Source organism: Lagenorhynchus albirostris, chromosome 9 (assembly GCF_949774975.1).
Source record: "Lagenorhynchus albirostris chromosome 9, mLagAlb1.1, whole genome shotgun sequence".
Classification (NCBI taxonomy): domain Eukaryota; kingdom Metazoa; phylum Chordata; class Mammalia; order Artiodactyla; family Delphinidae; genus Lagenorhynchus; species Lagenorhynchus albirostris.
In genome coordinates this window covers 41144553-41164658 of record NC_083103.1, presented here as the reverse complement: position 1 = coordinate 41164658, position 20106 = coordinate 41144553, and the positions used below count along the sequence as shown (strand labels likewise).

The following is a 20106-nucleotide window of genomic DNA, read 5'->3' as shown; positions in this document are numbered from 1 at the left end:
AGATGTCGATAGGCTTCCCTCGCTCCCCCGCCCTCAAAGCTCTCAGCGAGCTCGGGAGTGGGCGGGGCCTGGGAAGCAGGAGGAACTGAGATAGGCGGGAAACCCCGGGACAGGTGTCCCCGCGGGAGCTAAGAGCTGCTAGGCGGCCACTACCAAGTCGCCCTTCTTGGGTCCTCAGTGAAGTTCCCTGTGTGTTGCAGATTCCCGCCAGTTTCTCACCGACCAGGCCAGATGCACCTGAGACTCCGGGTGAGCGAGTGTGCGGCTCAACCTCTCCTTCAGCTTCCACAGAGATGTGGGGTGTTGTGTAGTGGGAGAAGAACGAGACTGCAAGAAAGGCCACAAATAATGGTTCGTTTCTCTGTGTGAACCATACTCTTCCTCGAGTATCTTGTTTGTAGACATGTTTTTCTTTCTACTTTGGAATCCTTTTCCCTACTCCTTGGAGAACTCATCTTTCAAGGCTTTGTTGTCGTTTATCACTCTTTAACGTCATTACTGGTTCCCTCCGCCCAAGAGACTTTGAACTCTTCGAGGGCACTAATGTCTTTCTGTGCCCTCAGAATCAAGCACGATGCCTGAAAGATTAGGCTACTAAGGAAAAAGGCGGACATTTTCTTACAAGACACGTATTTTCTCTTTTGTGAGCAATCTTTTAGTAAATCCCCAAATGAAATAGTTTAGGACAGCTCTGCAATAAGCTGCCAACCTAACATTTACCGACTCCCAATGATGACTTATTTTCTTTATAAAGAAGAAAGGATGAGTACCTAGACTCAGGAAAGGTAAGAGTTGAGAGAGTCCTTAAGTATCTAAGCTTTGCAGATGAAGTAAGACACTCAGATCATTGAAGTGATTTGCTCAAGTTCCGAGCAGTTTAGTACCACACTCTTCTTTTTAAACCTTGTCACTTGTATATTTTGGACATTTTTTCCTGTTAAACATTTTCTAGGTTAAACGTGACTCCCTAGTATTCTGCATTGTGAACATATGATACTTTATTTATCCAAATCCCCATTGTTTAATATTTAGGTTACCCCTCTCCCAAGCAACTCATTTATGAGCTGCTTGACATATTTTTTGTGGGTACATTTATACTCCTTTAGAATAAATTCCTGAAAATGGAATTGTAGGGTCAAATGAAATGGGTATTTCTAAGTCTTTCATAAAAAGTGCTAAATTGCTCTCCAGAAATGTTTTACCAACATATATTCTCAACAGTAGTATATGAGAGTGCTCCCCTTCTTAAACTCACCAGTAGTGCTTGTTGTCATTTTTCAAAATCACTATTAGTTTAGCAGATTGAATTAACATTGTTTTCTTTTGTTTTCACAGCACCTAGCATAATGCCTAGCACATATTAAGAGCTTAATAAATAGTGTTAAATGAATGATTAAATAAATGATCATTTAAAATGATTATATAGCACATAAACATTTTGATAGTTCTTTTCTACATATCTCTATATATTCATGTGCCTCACACATATATATAATAAATATATCTTTTTTAAAAGTAAAATCATATTAAACTGTTTTATACTAGACATAAAAAGTTGTGGCCATCTTTACATGTCCATAAGTAATAATCTATATTATTTAAAATAGTTGTGTAGTATTCAGTTGTGTGGAAATACAATAATTTACTTAACTATGGGTGGGCAATTAGATTATTTCTAAGTTTTTGCTATTATAAAAATACTGTAGGGCTTCCCTGGTGGCACACTGGTTGAGAGTCCGCCTGCCGATGCAGGGGACACGGCTTCGTGCCCCGGTCCGGGAAGATCCCACATGCCGCGGAGTGGCTGGGCCCGTGAGACATGGCCGCCGAGCCTGCGCGTCCGGAGCCTGTGCTCCGCAACCGGAGAGACCACAACAGTGAGAGGCCTGCGTACCGCAAAAAAAAAAAAAACAAAAAGAACAAAACTATGATGAATATTCTTGTACATGCACACATTTTGTGTACTTTCCTGATTACCTCCTTATGATGAATTCATGGAAATAGAATTGCAGGTCCAAAGGGAACCCACATTTTCAATCATGATAAATATGGCTAAATAGCAAAAAAGAAAGAAGAAAGAAAAGCTGTATCAGTATATTTTCTAGAGTGCCTGAGAATCCACTTTCTTTATACCTTCACCAATACTGGATAGTGTACGAACTTTTTACCTTCCTCAAGTTGATAGGCAGAAGAAAAAACCCAAAAAAACTCTTGCTGTAATTTTAGTTATATTTTTTGATTACTAGTAAAAAAATCTTTTCATATATTTCTTGGCTGTTTATGTTACTTTTGTGAATTGCCATTTAATTCCTTTTCTCAATTTATTATTTTGTTAATCATTTTCTCATTGATTTGTAGGAGCTCGCTGCCAAATGAGATATGTAGGGTGCAATTGCACAAAACTTTCCCACCACATGTTAAAACACATCCTGTGGAGTTATTTCTTCCCTGCTCTGTGAATGAAATATGGCACAAATATCATGACTCTTCTGACATTCAAGTAAAAAAAAAGTTAACTAGGCAATTCAATAGCCTCAGATCAGTAGTTAATAAGTCCAGCATAATAATAACTGGCAGATAATAGCAAAGCCCTTTCCCTCCTCTAACCAGCTTGAGCCTGCCATGGTGAAAGGGGAATGGTTGACTTCTTCTCTATGTCCCAGCCTAAAATCTCTCTTCATGCCCCCTCCCACCACCACCAACTCGGTGGCCTTACTTCTCCCCAGATGAAATAGAGGAAAGGGCAAGAGAGTTCTTAAGGTGGCTAGTACAGTTCTGTTGATGCTCTCTGAGATCAGCAGGTGTTTACACTTGACTCGTTACTTTATGCATTCTTTGGAAACACTTCCATCCCCAGTGAGCAAATGTAAACAGTCCCTCACTTGCACTTGGGTAAATGTATGTCATCTCGTCTAAAGTTCAGTGTCAGTTACTAGCATCTGTTGTATACACCTTCAGCTTCTTACTGTGGAGGTCTCCTCACAGTTCCACTTGATCCTCGCCGGTAGCCCATATCTGACCGAAAGAAACACCCACGGAATGGCTTTGCCTCACATCTATGGGAGTATAGACTTTGACAAAATTGAAAACTCATCTTCACAGTTAGCCAACCAAAATTTCTTGCTGCCTAGATTCCACTAGAATGTTAGCTCTATGAAGGCAGAGGATTTTCGTCTATTTAGTTCACCTCTGTAGTCACCTGTGCCTAGAATAGTGTCTATACTTAATAAGTGCTCTATAAGTATTGAATGAATGAGTTCCTCAGATATAAGCCAGACACTAATCCACCACCGTGACGCCCAGCTTAGGGGTCCTATATCTAATTTCCATTAAAGCCTCTCTCCCTAGGCATGAAGTGAGGAAATGGGTAGACAGTTAAAAGTGGCAAAAGCAGCCCCCCTCTGTTTTTTAATTTCTAATTTTGGTGGTCTTCCACTTTACTGTGGAATGTGGGAATAGTTGGCACTTTACTTTCCTTAGAGCCTCAGCCAAAACTGAGACAGAAAGTCCCATTTTAACATCCTGCTACACACATATAACAATAGTACTTATTTATTTACAGTTTGTCTCCATCTAGTAAATCAAGCCCCTGGAGGACAGGGACTGTGCTATATTTGTTTGTATAATATATATATCTAATGTATCATACAAGCTAGGTACTCAATAAAGTTTAGAATTCGTGGATGAGTAAGAGTACTTTAGCAGTAGTGATAATTCCAAATATATTGCAGATATTCCAATTCAAAGATTAAAGTACAAAACTGTTTATAGTACTCTTCTAGTAGAAATCTTTAAATTTGGAAATATTTATAGCAAAATGACAGATTTACTTGTACTTTAATGTCACTGTGCCAGATATTCTCTGCTGCCCCTATAGATCTGCGTCACCCTTTAGAGGTTACATCAGCAAGTTCCCTTCCCCTCTGGCTTCTGGTTGAGCTCAGCTGATGGAGAGCACTAGCAGGAGATCAAAAGGCAGTAGGAGACAGAGATTAGTGTATTTATTACCCTCTCTCCCTCCACGTTGGCCAGGTTGGGGTAATAAATACACTGCATCATCTCTTGCTGTTTCCCTCCTCACATTCTGATTATATTCTCTTCAGTTGCCCCTTTTGAGTGTGCCATCTGTTTCTTGCTGGGACCCTGACAGATACAAAAATATTTTCAGTTTTTACAGGGTGCAGGAGGTATACACCAGTTTTTTTAATGTGAGAAAAATCTGTTATCTTTTCTTGAAGTTTAGTTTATATTATACTTCTAAGCACGTTAATATTGGTGGCTCTGAAATAGCTGGAAAATAGAACCTAAAATGATATATGCCCTTTCCTGTTTCTACCTGTTCAAATATATAGGAAAGAAGTCAGCTTACAGTTGGTTTTATATTTTTCCAATTATAAGAGGAATATACATTTATTTTAATTTTTTTCAAATGCAGACAGTATGAAAAATAATCCCATATAATCCACTAGGTAGAGAAAATTACTATTAGAAATTTAGTCATTTTCCCCCTACAATAATATCTATCAAAGAAGGGAGGAAAATTATCCTGATAATACATTTTCCAATATTTATAATATATAGTACATTGTCTTTGTGTGCATATGCATATTGTGGGGTGTGACTCATTCCATAGAAAGAAATATTGCATTTCTTTAGATCAACATGAATCTAACCCTGAGTTCCCATCCTGCCATGTTGGTAAGAAAGTCAATCTCAGTTATTATTGAGCATTTCCTCTCCATCCAGGATTGTACAAAGTTTCTAGGGCCTTAGTCATTGTGGAAATACCTGGAATTACCTCAAATTATTTGGTCGTCTGTCCACATTGATTTACTGCTGAGATTCCCTTTTGTGCCATCTTCCCTTCAGGTCTGAGGACTCCAGTATTTCTTACCACCCTGAGAACTCAAGAATCCGGAATCAAGTGAGTGAATTTGGCACCCCCTGCACCCAGGTGCAGCCTTCCTCTCTGAGGTTTTGTCACAGAGCAAGACAGGAGTCTTAGATGTTCACTCAACTTATGGGCTTCCATCTCCTAAATCCTGAGGAATCTCTCTTCCACGTCATCCTCAAAGGCATTCCTTTCTTTTTTTCCCCTTCTCATTTCACAATATAGGGAGAGCCTATATTTGTCTCCATGCAGCTTTTGCTTTTTGCCTTAGAGGAATCTGAGGTCTGGATACCTGCTTGAATGGGGTCAAGAAGCAGGGAGATAGGAGAAAACATAGAATTAATATCTCAACAAAATAAACTGCCACAAAAATTTGTATCCAATTATATATGCTTATTTTTAACCTGCTTTTTAATTTAAACATTATATCACAAACATTTCTTCATGTCACATGCTTTTAAATGTCTGTATAACCGGAAGGTATTCCATCGTAAGAATGTATCATAATTTATTTAACCAACATTTGATAGCCTTTAGATAGCTCACTCTAAAGGTAGCCTTATCTGTATCCACTATAACCTTTTTTTTTTTTTTTAAATAGTTACTCAGAAGCTAAGATTCTCTTTGGGTAAGAGCTAAAGCTTGGGATACAGCAAATTGAAATTAATAGACATAATTTGGAAGATTAACCCTTTAGAATTCTATCTAAAGTATATAAGATAATTTTCCTCCTCAGTGTGTGTGACCAAAAGACAGGCCTGTACAAAAGCCATTGGCATACTTGAGTTGTTGAGAAATGCTTTTTTTTTTCCAGAAATTAAGAAATTATTACAGAATGTCATCTAGATAGTTGAGTAACAATAAATGTTACATGTGCATAGGAAAGTTTCAACTTGGCTCTTATTCGAATTTATTTTTATTTAATTCTAAAAAATCCTGAAGTGACTAACAATGGTCTTTAAACAGAGTAGTGCCACTTTTCTGGCCTATTCTTTCTGCAAAATACCCTTACTGATCAATTTTGCAACTGCTGGTTAAAAATCAGGATGTACCCTGAGCCAAATCTTTAAATCATGCTTAAAGGAGCCTAAAGCCATTAAAACCCCAAGAGATCAAAATGTTTCTTCTATCCGTCTACAAGTGGGGCTCTGATACAAGAGCCACTGTGAATAATCCAGCCAATCACCTTCAACTCACAAAGCCACCAATATACTCATAGAAGGGAATGATGAAAAGGAAAGGTTTTCAAGTCAGATATTTCTCTTTAAGTCAACAAATATTTGTCGATTACCTTACTATATGCCAAGCATTATTACTAAGATGCTGAGAATACCTCAGTAAACAAAACAGACAAAAATTCCTGAGGAAGAGTGGTATGGGATGAAATCAGAGAGGAAGTGGTTTGGGGGCTGCAGACAATATAGGGCCTTTAGGCCACAATAAGGACTTTGACTCTGAGTGAGATAGAAAGCTACTAGAGGGTTTTGAACGGAGACATTTCAGGACTGACTTTATAAAAGATTATCCTGACACTGTGTTGAGAACAAACTATAGGGGGCCAAGAAGGTTAACAAGATCAAGCCTACAGTAATCTAAGTGAGAGATGACAATGGCTTGGACCAGAGTTGTAATGGTGAGATTGTAGGAAGTAGTTGGATTCTGGGTATATTTTGAAGACAGAGCCAACAGTGCTTTGCTAATGGATTGGATGTGACATGTAAGAGAAAGAGAAGTTTCAAAATGGCTAACGTTTTTGGCCTGAGCAAATGGAAGAAAAAAGTTGCAATGAAATGTGACAAAGGAGAGATGGGAGGAGTAGGTTTGGGGGAAAAGATGATGGATATGGTTTTGTATATTTCAAGTTTGGGATGTCTCTTAGACATTCTAATGGAGATACGGAGTAGTAAGTTGGCATATGAGTTGGAGTTTAGTGGAGAGGTCCAGGATGGAGATCCAAAATTGGGGGTCATCATCATAGAAGATTTATTCAGAGCCATGAGATTGGAGTGAGAATAGATAGGAGAGAATTCCAAGAACTGAAAGCTGGGGCATTCCACTTTTAAGACAGAACTGGGTTTGTATTTAAGCCTAGCTACTTACAAGCTCTGAGACTTTCAATGACTTATTTCACCTTTCTGAACTTTTGTTTTGTTGTTGTTCTTGTTCTCGTTGCTTAAACCTGTAAAATCGAGATCATATTGACCAGTATCTTTTATGATTATTGTGATAAGTGAATTTCTCATTTAAAGTGCTTAGCACACTGCCTGGCACATGGTAAATAGTCAGTAAATATTACCTACTATTATTATTACTTTTAAAACCAGCATTTGTCTTCCAAAATGTTGCTGACTTCCTTAGTGACAATATGCTCATATAATCGATATAGTGGCAATGCCTGCTATTTATTTGGATAAAAAGTGACAAATTGGAAGTATACAGTGAACCACTCCCTCCCCCCATATCTAATACCTTAAATAAGATACACTTTTAGCCAAGAGTAAAGCCGAGAGGTTTTTCAACTTGTTAGCTTTTGAAGTCCTCTTAACTGTTTAATTTTGCATTAATCTCTTTTGAAAATTTTTAGGTACTTTTATTTAGCTGCCAAGATCTATGAAACACAATTATAGAGACTCTCCTTTAAAGTTTTGGCATTTAGTATGGCTGACTGCTACAAAAATAAAAACATGGTTGGTGAAGTTTGAAATAAGGACGCCCTTCTTTAACACATTTGAATAATCATTTGATCTGGAAATTATTTCATCCTTTATTTAAAAAAGTCTTTTAATTTTCAAAATAGATGGCGTCTTATTGCCCTAACAAAATAAAATATATTCTGATCTCATTTTCATAGAAATAACTCTGAGATTGTTTGGAAAACTACTTTCTATATTAAAAACAGGCATTTTTTCCTTTAATGGGCCAAAGCCAGCCTTTTTTTGGTGTCAGAGTGGCTTCAGAATTTCTTTTCCTTTGGCCTGTTGCTGAGGTGGCAAGGGTAACCATTGAGAAACAAAAGAATAGAGACATTTTAGGGTGGAAAGAGCATTCTTATAAATAAGGCAAAATTTTTCACTTGTTATAGTTCTTTTTCTTTCCTCGCTACAAGAGAGAAAAAAAGTCAATCCCTAGTCTACCAGTAGGCTAGTAATTCCTTAGATCATAATAAAAGTAATGTGCCCTTTAACACCAATATTTTCTAGAGTTGAAGTCCAAAGTTATGTGCGCAATTCCCTCCTCTGCTGCTAGGTGGCAATTAATGCCTTGGAGAGAAAAAATCCCCACCCATCCCTTCCCCCCTTCACCTTCCCCACCCAGAAAGATACGTGCATTTTCTTTTCCTTAAGGTAAGAATTCTCTTAAGGATAATATTCTCTTTCCTGCTTTGTTTTGTCCAAGTGAATTTACATTCACCTTTTCCTTTCATTGTTAAGAGTAACACATACAAATCCACCACAGACTGCTATAGCTAGGGAAGAATAGATCATATCTCTTAAAGAGGGTGGTTTCCAAACAGAGTGTATGTTCATGAGTGATATAGAGTAGGAAGTTGCTATAATTTCCCTGCAGAGTTTTGTTTTTCTCAATTTTAATAAAGAAAAATTTCCTGTGAAAGGAATTACAATTGGCCCACGCTAACGTTATGCCAAATGTTATATAATTAAATAGAAAATAAAAATGAAGAAAGAAGATAATTTTAAAGACCTAAAAGCAAGTTCAGTGTGGTGAAACTGCTTTTCCAAGTGAACTATAGGAAAAACAATGAAAGAATTCTTCATGAGAGTCACAGAGCGGTACTATATAAAAAATAGAATTTTTTTTTTCCTCAGATAACCTACCCAGATTTATCTATTCCTAGCAAAGTTATTTAAAGACTACACATAGCTTCTATGTATTTATAAGTCTAGTGAATCTGGTCTACATCCTTTTTAAAATATGTTTAATCGAGGACGTTGCTTTTCATGACCTTCTTTGCTGTAAGAGTATATGTAGTGGGTGTTTGTTTTATATAAAATTCAAAACATCAAATCCCTGTTCAAAGAAGACTCTCAGTTTGGGTCTTAAACCAAAGAGACTCTCCCCAGGCTGAACTTAATGAAGCCGAACACCAAAAAAGAAAAGCTGCTTCTGGCATTCTAGGCCTTCCCTGCATCCAGATGGCCTGTCTGTAGCCTAGCCAGAGCCAAACCCTTCCTGCTGCTGGCCTTGGATGACAGCCCCAGGCTACACCAGCTTCCATACCCTTTTAACTCTTCAGTGTCCAAGATTTTTAAGAAAAGATGGGACTTCCAATGTGAATTGGGCTGAAAGGGTAAATCAAGTTTTCAGCTTGAAGTTTAGTTTATAAAATTTTTATCCACATCCCCTCCTCCCTCCCCTCCCATAGGCTCCCTGCCACAGTAGCTCAGTCAGCCATCTGGCATCAGAGGAGCACCGTTTGGAAGACAGTGTGTGTGTGGGCAGCCTGCAGGTGAGGACAGGGCTGCCAAGGCAGACCATGCGGTTTGTCCTGTGCCTACACCCAATACCTGACTTGTGCCTTTCCAGAGCATTAGTATACACACAGCAGTCCTGCTGTTTAGGGTGGGGGTAATTTCAAAAAGCATTTTTTAAAATAACTCGTTCACTAGACTTAAGTTCAGCAAACAAGCGTGCATAAATGGGAGATATAAAATGACCATGCATGGATTTAAGTGAGAACTTCTCTGAAGTCGTACCAGAAAAACAAACCTACTCTGTTTTAAAAGTATCCTTGGAAGTCTTTCTAGAGGCAGCCATTGTTTTCATCTTGGGTTTTCAAAGATTTGGGAATTTCACCAGAAGGTAATACACAAAGCAAACTTTACACTTGAAGGTAGAATTTCCCTATGGTTTTGCTTTTCTCTACATAGAGAGATGTAATTAACTGATTTGTAAGGGTGCTTCTCCGTTGGCCAGAATAGATATTTTCAGATGAAAGCCTATGTCACTTTCCTTCTTATTTTTGAATCTCATTTCTTAGTTCTGTGCTTACTGTTATTTTTAATTATTATTATTATGTCTGTTGCCAAGCTATTCCACTTTCCACAGAGTTGATTAGAGACCTGAGAAATCCAGGCCAACATAAAGTCCTGGTTTCCAGATCAGACTACATGAACAAAGAAAAACAAAAACAAAAACAGCAAAAGTGCTAGTTTTTACAACACTCTTAAAGAAAACAAAATTAAAAAGTCCGAAAAGGAGCCTAGAGCTGTAGAGAATGGAGTTTAAAAACAGGAACCCGCAAACCGGTTTGCAGGGCAGAAATAGAGACACAGATGTAGAGAACAAACGTATGGACACCAAGCGGGGGAAGTGGCGGGAGGGGTGTGGGTGGGGTGTGATGAACTGGGGGATTGGGATTGACATGTATACACTGATGTGTATAAAACTGATGACTAATAAGAACCTGCAGTATAAAAAAATAAATAAAATTGTAAAATTTAAAAAAAAACAAAAACAAAACAGGAACCCACAGAAGGAAGAATGAAAGGATAAAAAAACCATGGAGTACTGAGATGAAAATAAAGTATATAAAAGAGAGAATAAAAATAGATCTGATATATCTGTTGCTTTGCAGCGTTTAGCCTGGAGTGCTGGGTGGCTCCTCCGAGCAGCAGAACTGCCCTCAACAGCTGACATAAAAGGGCACTCTGGGGCTTCCCTGGTGGCGCAGTGGTTGGGAGCCCGCCTGCCGATTCAGGGGGCGCTGCTTCGTGCCCCGGTCCGGGGGGATCCCGCATGCTGCAGAGCGGCTGCGCCCGTGAGCCATGGCCGCTGAGCCTGCGCGTCCGGAGCCTGTGCTCCACGGCGGGAGAGGCCACAGCAGTGAGAGGCCACAGCAGTGAGAGGCCCGCGTACCGGGGGCGGGGGGAAAAAAAAGGGCACTCTGGCACCTGCTTCCGGTTTGTTGCTTCAGAACCAAAATCCTTCCCTTGACCCTCTCCATCCGCCTAGCTCTGTTCAGACCTTTACTCCCCTGGTTTCAGCTTTACTACTTGCTTCTGTGCATTTGCCTGGCTCTCAAATGCAGAAGGTTGTCTTCTGTGCCACGACCTTGTCTCTCTTCAACTAAGATGATGAAAATTGGGACTCGCCATCCAGCTATGTTGTCTCAGGCCATCTTGGGCAATATTCCTCCCCGTTGGACCCAGTCCTCAGGATTCTCCCTTCTGTGAAGAACACAGTGAGCTAGACAGGCATTTTGGAAAGATTTGTCCTCAGGGGTGATAGGATATCACTTCTGGTTCAATGCACATTTCCAGAATATAAGCTGAGATCATCTAAATGCAGAAAGAGCAAAAAGGTCCATCAGTTCTGACCATAAATGTCTAATAACTGATAATAATAACTGATGGATTGGAATTGGATTTTCACAGAACAATAAAATACTACTCCCACCAGAAAGTAAATGTGAGAAAAAATTTTACAAAGGAAAAAAAGAAACTGACACATGGAGTTAGATGTCAACTTTTCTTCTTAGAAAATCTGAAGAAAAGTCCAGTTAAAGGGGAACATCATTTAGAATAAGTCATCTAATGTTAGTTTAATGCTTTTTTATTTTAAATGTGCATTTTATTTCTGAGAAAAGAATTTTACTTCCCTTTTCAATTTGAGGAGGGGGCAAAAACTTGGGAGCATCATTCCTGTGTTCTAGTGTCAAAAGAAAATTGTTGGCATGAGAAATGTTACGAATTTATGAAAAACAATAGTTTTCTCCCCTAATTAGAATGTTGTTTTTCACTGTTTTTCCCCATCACCGAGAGAGTATATGTATAAAAACCCAGCATCCTTGCATACAACCCTTTGACTAGATTTCACAACTCTAGTTCTATGCTAATAAGAAGTCTTTATTTAGTTTCAGTCTTTCCAAATAAGCCTGTAAGTTTCTGAAGCAGCACATGCCAGTTTGGTCCTCTCTGTCCTCTCTCCCTTGACCCCCGGCTGAAACCTGGCCTGTTCACCTAAAAAGGTGAAGCTAGACCCTGTTCTACAGAGCATTTTTGTCTTTATGGGGCCCCATAAAACCGTGGGGACTCGACTCCAGCCCAGTGAGGAGATAGAGACTGGCTGCCATCTAGTTCAGCTGGCTCAAGAGAAGTCAGCTTCCTCGTCCTCTCACAGACAGTCCCTTCCGAGCTGACCTTTGACTAACTGGCAGGGCTCTTGAGCTCTGACTCTGCTTCCTCTCTGCCCACACTCTTTTTCCCCACATTGTCAGTCGGTCCTTCTTGGAAGGGGGAAGAACCTGAGGAAAAGGTGCTGGGAAGAGGAAAATTGGAAGTCCTGACATTCAAGCCCCTAAGGATTATTTTCCCTTCCTTGATTAAGGTTTACTGTTCATTTAAATGGATATCAACACAAGACTTGCAAAATTTGGAAGGAAATCCAGAAAAGAGGGGATATATGTGTACATATAGCTGATTCACTTTGCCGTACAGCAAAAACTAACACAACATTGTAAAACAACTATACCCCAATAAAAAATTAATTAAAAATTTTTTTAAAAAATTAAAAAAAAACTATACCCCCCAAAAAAATTAATTAAAAAAAATTGCAAAATTTGCAGAAACAGAGAATTTAGCATGTTCTATGCATCAGGGTAGATAGCTTACATATTTCAGGAGCCTATGTTAGCCCTTCTGCAAATATCCCATAGTATTTTATTTATTTTTTTCAACACATGGATTCTTTTAAATTGAAGTATAGTTGATTTACAGTGTTGTGTTAGTTTCAAGTATACAGCAAAGCAACACATGGACTTTGTTGGAACACAATTCAGTCCATAATATTACTTAATACAGTGGCAAAGATACAATTCCACATGCTTTCTGGTCATAAGCTAGGTGGTTTCACTCTGTTATCTAATTACAAACTCACCAACAGGCAAATTTTGATCTTTTTTTTTAAATAGACACTTTATTATATACACAGGTGATAAAATCCCAGACTTACTATAAGGCACATAAATATACACCCTGCTAAATATTTAATATTATCAAACTGTACAGCTTGAGCATCCTGTAGTCTTTTAAAAATGGCATATTTAATGCAACTTTTTGCAAACATTTTGCTTTCCTTTTATAATTATTATGATCTGTAGTTCCACTGTGTAGAAATAGATTCCAGGAAAAATTACAATGCATATAGACAATGGTCAAATAGCTTAAAGAATTTGATGCTGGGGCTTCCCTGGTGGCGCAGTAGTTAAGAATCCACCTGCCAATGCAGGGGACACGGGTTCAAGCCTTGGTCTGGGAAGATCCCACATGCCACAGAGCAACTAAGCCCATGTGCCACAACTACTGAGCCTGCACTCTAGAGCCCACCAGCCACAACTACTGAGTCTGTGTGTCACAACTACTGAAGCCAGTGTGCCTAGAGCCTGTGCTCCGCAACAAGAGAAGCCACTGCAATGAGAAGCCCACGCACCATAATGAAGAGTAGACCCCGCTTGTCGCAACTAGAGAAAGCCTGCATGCAGCAACGAAGACCTGTTTAAAAATTTTTTTAAAGGTAAAGAATATAGAGGAACAATCGTAAAATTGTAAAAGTCCCTTTACAATTGTAAAAGCAAAGATTATTTTCCTGATTTTTCTTCCCCTTTGATGACTTCACTGTTGGTGCCTCAGCTGCATGTATGGCATCTCTCCTCCTGCTGACTTTGTACAAAAAAATTCCCTTCCTCATTTGGGGATGTTTGTAACCCTTTCATCTAGCCCACTCTATTTACCTTCCAAAAGCTGGCATTCAGCTGAAACCAGAGGAAAAAAAAAGTCTTTTCCCAGTTTGTTGGCAACTTGTTGAAGGCAATTGACTGCTTTTCAATAGAAAACATTTCCTTCCCCTATCGTGTCACCTCTACCCCTTAAAACACTTTCCAGAGCTCAGGCTGAGCCCTCCCTGGATTGCCAAACAATGGTTTCCTTTTAAATAAAGTAGCTGGTGTCATACGTACGTATTTTCTTAAGAAAAGAATCATTGATTTCCGCCCATAATGTGTACATAGTAAAGAGCACCACAGAACTGGAAGGGGCTTCCCAATTCAGTCCCACCAATGAATTTTACAGGGGAGGAAACTGAGACCCAGGGAAGTAAGGGTATAGTCCAATTTCTAGATCAAAGATTCCTCCCTTTTTCTGTAACATGGATCACCTTGTCAAACTGGTGAAGCCTGTGGATTCCCTCTCAGAATAATGTTTTTAACAACATAAAATAAGGTACAGTACATGAAGATGGACCCCTTCTTTATATCATGTACAAAAATAAACTCAAAATGGATCAAAATCCTAAACGTAAGAGCCAAAACAATACAATTCTTAGAAGAAGACATAAAAGTAAACTTTATGACTGTAGATTAGGCAATGGATTCTTTTATCTTTTTATTTTATTTTAAATTTATTTATTTTATTTATATTTATTTTTGGCTGTGTTGGGTCTTCATTGCTGCGTGCAGGCTTTCTCTAGTTGCGGTGAGTGGGGGCTACTCTTTGTTGCAGTGTGCGGGCTTCTCATTGCGGTGGCTTCTCTTGTTGCAGAGCACAGGCTCTAGGAGCACGGGCTTCAGCAGTTGTGGCACACGGGCTTCAGCAGTTGTGGCACACGGGCTTCAGCAGTTGTGGCACGCGGGCTCAGTAGTTGTGGCTTGTGGGCTCTAGAGTGTAGGCTCAGTAGTTGTGGCACACGGGCTTAGTTGCTCCGCAGCATGTGGGATCTTCCCGGACCAGGGCTCAAACCCGTGTGCTCTGCATTGGCAGGTGGATTCTTAACCACTGTGCCACCAGGGAAGCCCCTCTTTTGTCTTTTTAAAAACATCTTTATTGAAGTATAATTCATATGCCATAAAATTCATCTATTTAAGGTATGTACAGTTTTAGTACATTTACAGAGTTGTACAACCATCACCATGATCTAATTTTAGAATCTAACTTTTTTTTTTAAACAATAAGGAGGATTTATTGGTTCATGTACAGGGATAATCAAACAATGACACCAAGGTCTGGATTTTTCTAAGCATGTCTGTTCTTTTCTTCTGCCATTTTTTTTCTGAAGAAAAATTAGATCTGATAAGGGACTTGTATCCAGAATAAAGAACTCTTGCAGCTCAATAATTAAAGACAAACGATCCAATTAAAGAATGGGCAAAAGATTTGAATAGGCATTTCTCCAAAGAAGACATACCATGACCCATGGCCCATAACCATGTGAAAAAGTGCTCAGCGTCATTAACCATTAGGGAAATGCAAAGCAAAACCACAGTGAGATACCACTTCATACCCGCTAGGATGGCTGTAATCAGAAAGCCATGCAATAACGAGTTGGAGAGGATATTGAGAAATCGGAACCCTCAAACACTGCTGGAGATGATATAAAATGGTGCAACCACTTTAGAAAACAGTCTGGCAATTCTTCAAAATGTTAAACACAGAGTTACCATATGACCTAGCAATTCCACTCCTAGGTATAAACCCATTAGAAATGAAAACATAGCATATATCTACACAAACATTTGCACATGAATGCTCATAGCATTTCATCTATTATTCATGATAGCTAAAAAGTGGAAACAACCTAAATGTCCATCAATATGAATAAACAAAATATGGTATAGCCATGCAATGAAATATTATATGGCAATAAAAAGAAATGAAGTCCTGGTACATGAAACAACTTGGGTGAACCTTAAAAACATGCTAAGTGAGAGAAACCAGTCACAAAAGACTCATATTGTATGATCCCATTTATATGAAAGGTCCAGAATAGGCAAATTTATAAAGACAGAAAGTACATTAGTGGTTGCCAAGGGCTGAGGGATAGAGAGGAAAAGAGTAGGCAGTGACTGCTATTGAGTACAAGTTTCTTCTTGTGGTGATGAAAATATTCTAAACTTAGATTATAGTGATGGTTGCATAATTCTGTGATTATATTAAAGCCTTTGAAATGTGCACTTTAAATGGGTGAATTTTGTTATATGTATTATATCTCAATAAAGATGTTTTAAAAATACATAAGCATCCAAAGGAAACCAATTCCATCAAAATATAGTTATCAGAATATTAAAAAACAAATATATGATATAGTAATATATGTGCTTCTTTTTTAACGTGTTAAATTATAAGACATAGCAGCAAGTCTATTAAGTACCATAATTTTGAAATAGTGATGAATAGATATTATATCTTGAGATATCTGCAACAAATGTGAAAGCAATAAGAAAATGTCTGACTTCTCGTGGTGAAAAATCATAAGTACTGCTAACAGTCTGTGGTTTCTTGTCTACATTAATAATCAAAGGACTACATGGGCAATTTAAGCCTACAAATGGGAGGAAGTGAAAGATAGGGCAGAATTGGGAGAGCTCTTGAAGGAAATGCTAAATTTCAATTAGACGTCGATGAAAATAATGATGTAATTTTTTTCCCCTTTTAAATTCACAGACATCCTGAATTCTGTCTATGGACAGAATGGACCTCCTGGGGATCCATCAAGAGAGTTAGTGAGAAAGCTGGTTTAAAACCCATGCCTCCTGACTTCGCTAAGTTCTCTATCTAATCCTACTCTTTTTTTTTTCTCTCTTAATAAAGGGGATTAGGTGGAAAAGAATGAATTTTATTTAAACTGCTAGAGTGAGTCAGTTCTAAAACGAGAGGGACCCAAGGGTTGCTTGTGTGGAAGTTTCTAAAGAATAAAAAGGTTTTGAACTCTGACCCTCCCCTTCCTACTCCATTCCTGCCCCCCCACACACAACCACCACCACCCATGCAACCCATATACACCACAACTACAAAATGATAATATAATTACTATATTTCAATAGTAGACATCGATTTAGAAAAGTAATTGTTGTTTAGAGCTCTAGTGGAATTTGATGTTTTCTCAGAGGGAATATTTTTAAGAATTCACTTTTGAATGCCTGGTGAGGCAGAAAATCTGCCAGCAGAGATTGAACCTGTTGGAAATAGAGTGGGGTAACTGAGCTCGAATCACTGATTTTAGATTTTGCAGAAATTTATTCACTTTTCAATTTAGGGAGGAGCTTACCAGGGCAGACCATCTTAAGAGATAGCTGCTGATACACACGTGGTCACTAAGAAGTGGAATGGAAGAAAACAGACACAATTAAGTTGTTTGTCTTCATTCTATTCAAATGACTGTAAATATCAGATGATTACAATATGTACACACAGATGGAGTAAATCATTTTTTAAAATGAGAATAGAATGTGTGACATTCCGGCCATTATTTGAAACCTGGGGCAAGGAGGTTTTTGGGTCCTCCTTTTAACTGTGCCTTCTTTCCAAATCACCTCCACCATGTAATATAGTACTGCCTGATAGAGTAATATATAGAACCTGGACCATGGTTTGCAGCTGGGCATTAAGACTGGTGGTCACTTTAGTATGGGAACTTATTAAAAGTTTAGATAAACCCTGATTATATTTTCTGAATTAAAAAAATAAAAAGGACATATTTTGCCTATGGGATTTTATAGTTCTCTCTGGTGTCAAAAATTCTCTGGGAAATATACTTCATATACCAAAACACTAGTGTCTAAAGGACAAAATATTTAAAATTCCACTATCTGGAAAACCCAGGTTGAATGGCCATCATAGTTACAGATATCCCAGATCAAGTGAATTGTAAGTGCAAAATGGATAGGAATTGGGAACAGTCCAGAACAAGATCATCAGTCAGGATTCCAAACCATAGCAAAGTCATGAGATTAGAACCCAGCAGTCAAGGTCCAGAGATCCAGGTTCTCATTCAGAGCAAGGATCAGGCAAGCCACTGGTCAGAAGCCAATAGAAGAGAGGCAACTGCTGAACTCAAAGACTGGGGAATGAAGGTAGGTAGCTAAGTATCCAGGGTAATGACCCAGTAAGGGGAGCTCTCCAGGCACTGATAGAGAGGGATAAGTAGGTAAGACAGACAACCTGAGACGTGGTAACAGAACAGCCCCTGCCTCAGGTCTAAAGATTTGCTGATTCTGACTGGGAAAGAACTTAGTCCCTACAAGGCTAACCTGAACCTGCAAATGGAAGGAGGGGAGAGATGGGGCGGAGGTTGGGGAGTAGAGGAGAGGAAGGTGGAGCATCAGCTGCTTTTGGTGGGCAAGATCTTGGCAAATTACTATATATACACATGGTTATTTATAAATAATAATGTTAATAGCAGCAACAATTATTATAGCTGATATATAGCTCTTAAGTGTTACTGTTGTTAGCACTTGACATGTGTTAATTTATTTAACCTTTACAACATGTCTATTAAGTGGTACTCTTCCTGGAAGGGGGACCTGTTCCAGGGCCCGAGAGTGGGCTCTCGTCTAACACTTGGAAATGAATTGTCTGAGGAGACACATGTGCTGACAGAGCAAAAGACTTTACTGGGAAGGGGCACCCGGGCAGTCAGAGAGCAGCAGGGTAAGGGAACCCAGGAGAACTGCTCTGCCATGGGGCTCACAGTCTCAGGTTTTATGGTAATGGGGTTAGCTTTCTGGGTTGTCTCTGGCCAATCATCTTGCCTGTGCCCATATTTGCTCGAGTTCAAGTCCCTTCCTCAGTCAGGATGGTTTCCAGTGTGAGTGTTTCAAAAACGTTGGCAGGATATATTGTGGGCTGGTGTCTCCTCCCTCCTTTTGGCCCCTCCCAAATTATCCTGGTTAGTTTTTGGTGGCAGCACCATGTTCCTTATCAGGACCTCCTGTTGTGAGACAACTCATGCAAGCGGTTATTATCGTGCCTGGCCAAGGCGGGTGATTTCAGTAAATGGTTCCCTAATAGTACTATTATTATGTTCTTTATGCAAAAGAGAAAACAGACACAGAAGAGTTAAGTGATTCCTCCAAGTTCAAATAACTAGTGAGTGGTAGAAGTGGGATTGCACTGGTTTCAGTCTTCCTCACTACTCCATAGCCCTCTCAGTTGTGTGTGTAGATGTATATGTGTTTGTGTGGTGTATACATACCTATACACACAGGTGTGTGTGTGTGTACACATTATGTGTATATTTACATGCACACACACATGCACACGTATAGATACAGTGGTGTGCTGGAGGCAAATGTTCACACCTCTTCCAAACTCCACGTTCATTATCATCATATTGGTAGCTTGAAATTGGCCATGGTAGGAGTATGTACAGCAAGGAAATTCACAAAGGCAATAAATCAGGATTTATTTGAAGGGCTGACTTACCACCATACCACAGGGTATACATATCACATAGATACACCCATATCATATTGATAGGCATATATAACATATGTAACCAAAAACATAAATAAATTCCTATTATAAGCCACAAATATGTTAAAAATAGTCAAATGTCAAGCAAAGTATAAAAATACTAAGTATAAGACTGTGTAATAACTTTACTTTCCCTCACACCCAGCCTATATTGGTTAAAAGATCAAATAAAAAGATTTCTTTAGAAGATACTTGCTATAGGACTGCCCTGGTGGCACAGTGGTTAAGACTCCACCTGCCAATGCAGGGGACATGGGTTTGATCCCTGGTCCAGGAAGAGCCCGCATGCCGCAGAACAACTAAGCCTGTGCTCCACAACTACTGAGCCTGTGCTCTAGAGCCTGCCAGCCACAGCTACTGAAACCCGTGTGCTGCAACACTGAAGCCCACGTGTCTAGAGCCCATGCTCCGCAACAAGAGAAGCCACCGCAATGAGAAGCCCGCTCACTGCAACGAAGACCCAACACAGCCAAAAAATAAATTTAAAAAATGTTTAAAAGAAGAAGATACTTGCTATACAATGTTAAATTTTGGTATAGAAAAATGCTTTGGTACTACTATGTAGACAACATTACGTGATAGGTCCCTGTCAGTCCTAGATCCGCTATGTTGCTAAAAGAAAAATACTGATTTAAAAAAAACCCAACCCTGATGTTCGTGATTACTGTTTTTCAATTAGACTCATGACAGAATCAGTACTGAAAAAGATACATTACAATGTCTATGGCTTTTAATGAAATGTGCCTATGGGTTGCTGTGAATTTTAATATGAAATTCATTGCCTGGGATCTGAACAACTTTTGTTGTTTAACTGGATAACATCCTTCAGATGGGGATTAACTTCTTTTGCTCAATATTTATTATTGTTTCATCCAGAATGAAATGGGAACTGTAAGCATTTTGATAAGTGGACTGAAAGGCTTCTAAATCTCACTCTAGCCTCTTGGAATA

At 39.0% G+C, this 20106-nt stretch overlaps 1 long non-coding RNA gene across 1 annotated transcript; it reads left to right on the top strand.

The window, feature by feature from the left end:
• The first annotated feature begins 81 nt into the window (after positions 1-81).
• LOC132525983 (uncharacterized) lies at positions 82-16533 on the top strand. The gene is made up of 3 exons (XR_009542419.1): positions 82-351; positions 4870-4924; positions 16345-16533. It is a non-coding gene; the product is annotated as an uncharacterized LOC132525983 (long non-coding RNA).
• The last annotated feature ends 3573 nt before the right edge of the window (positions 16534-20106 follow it).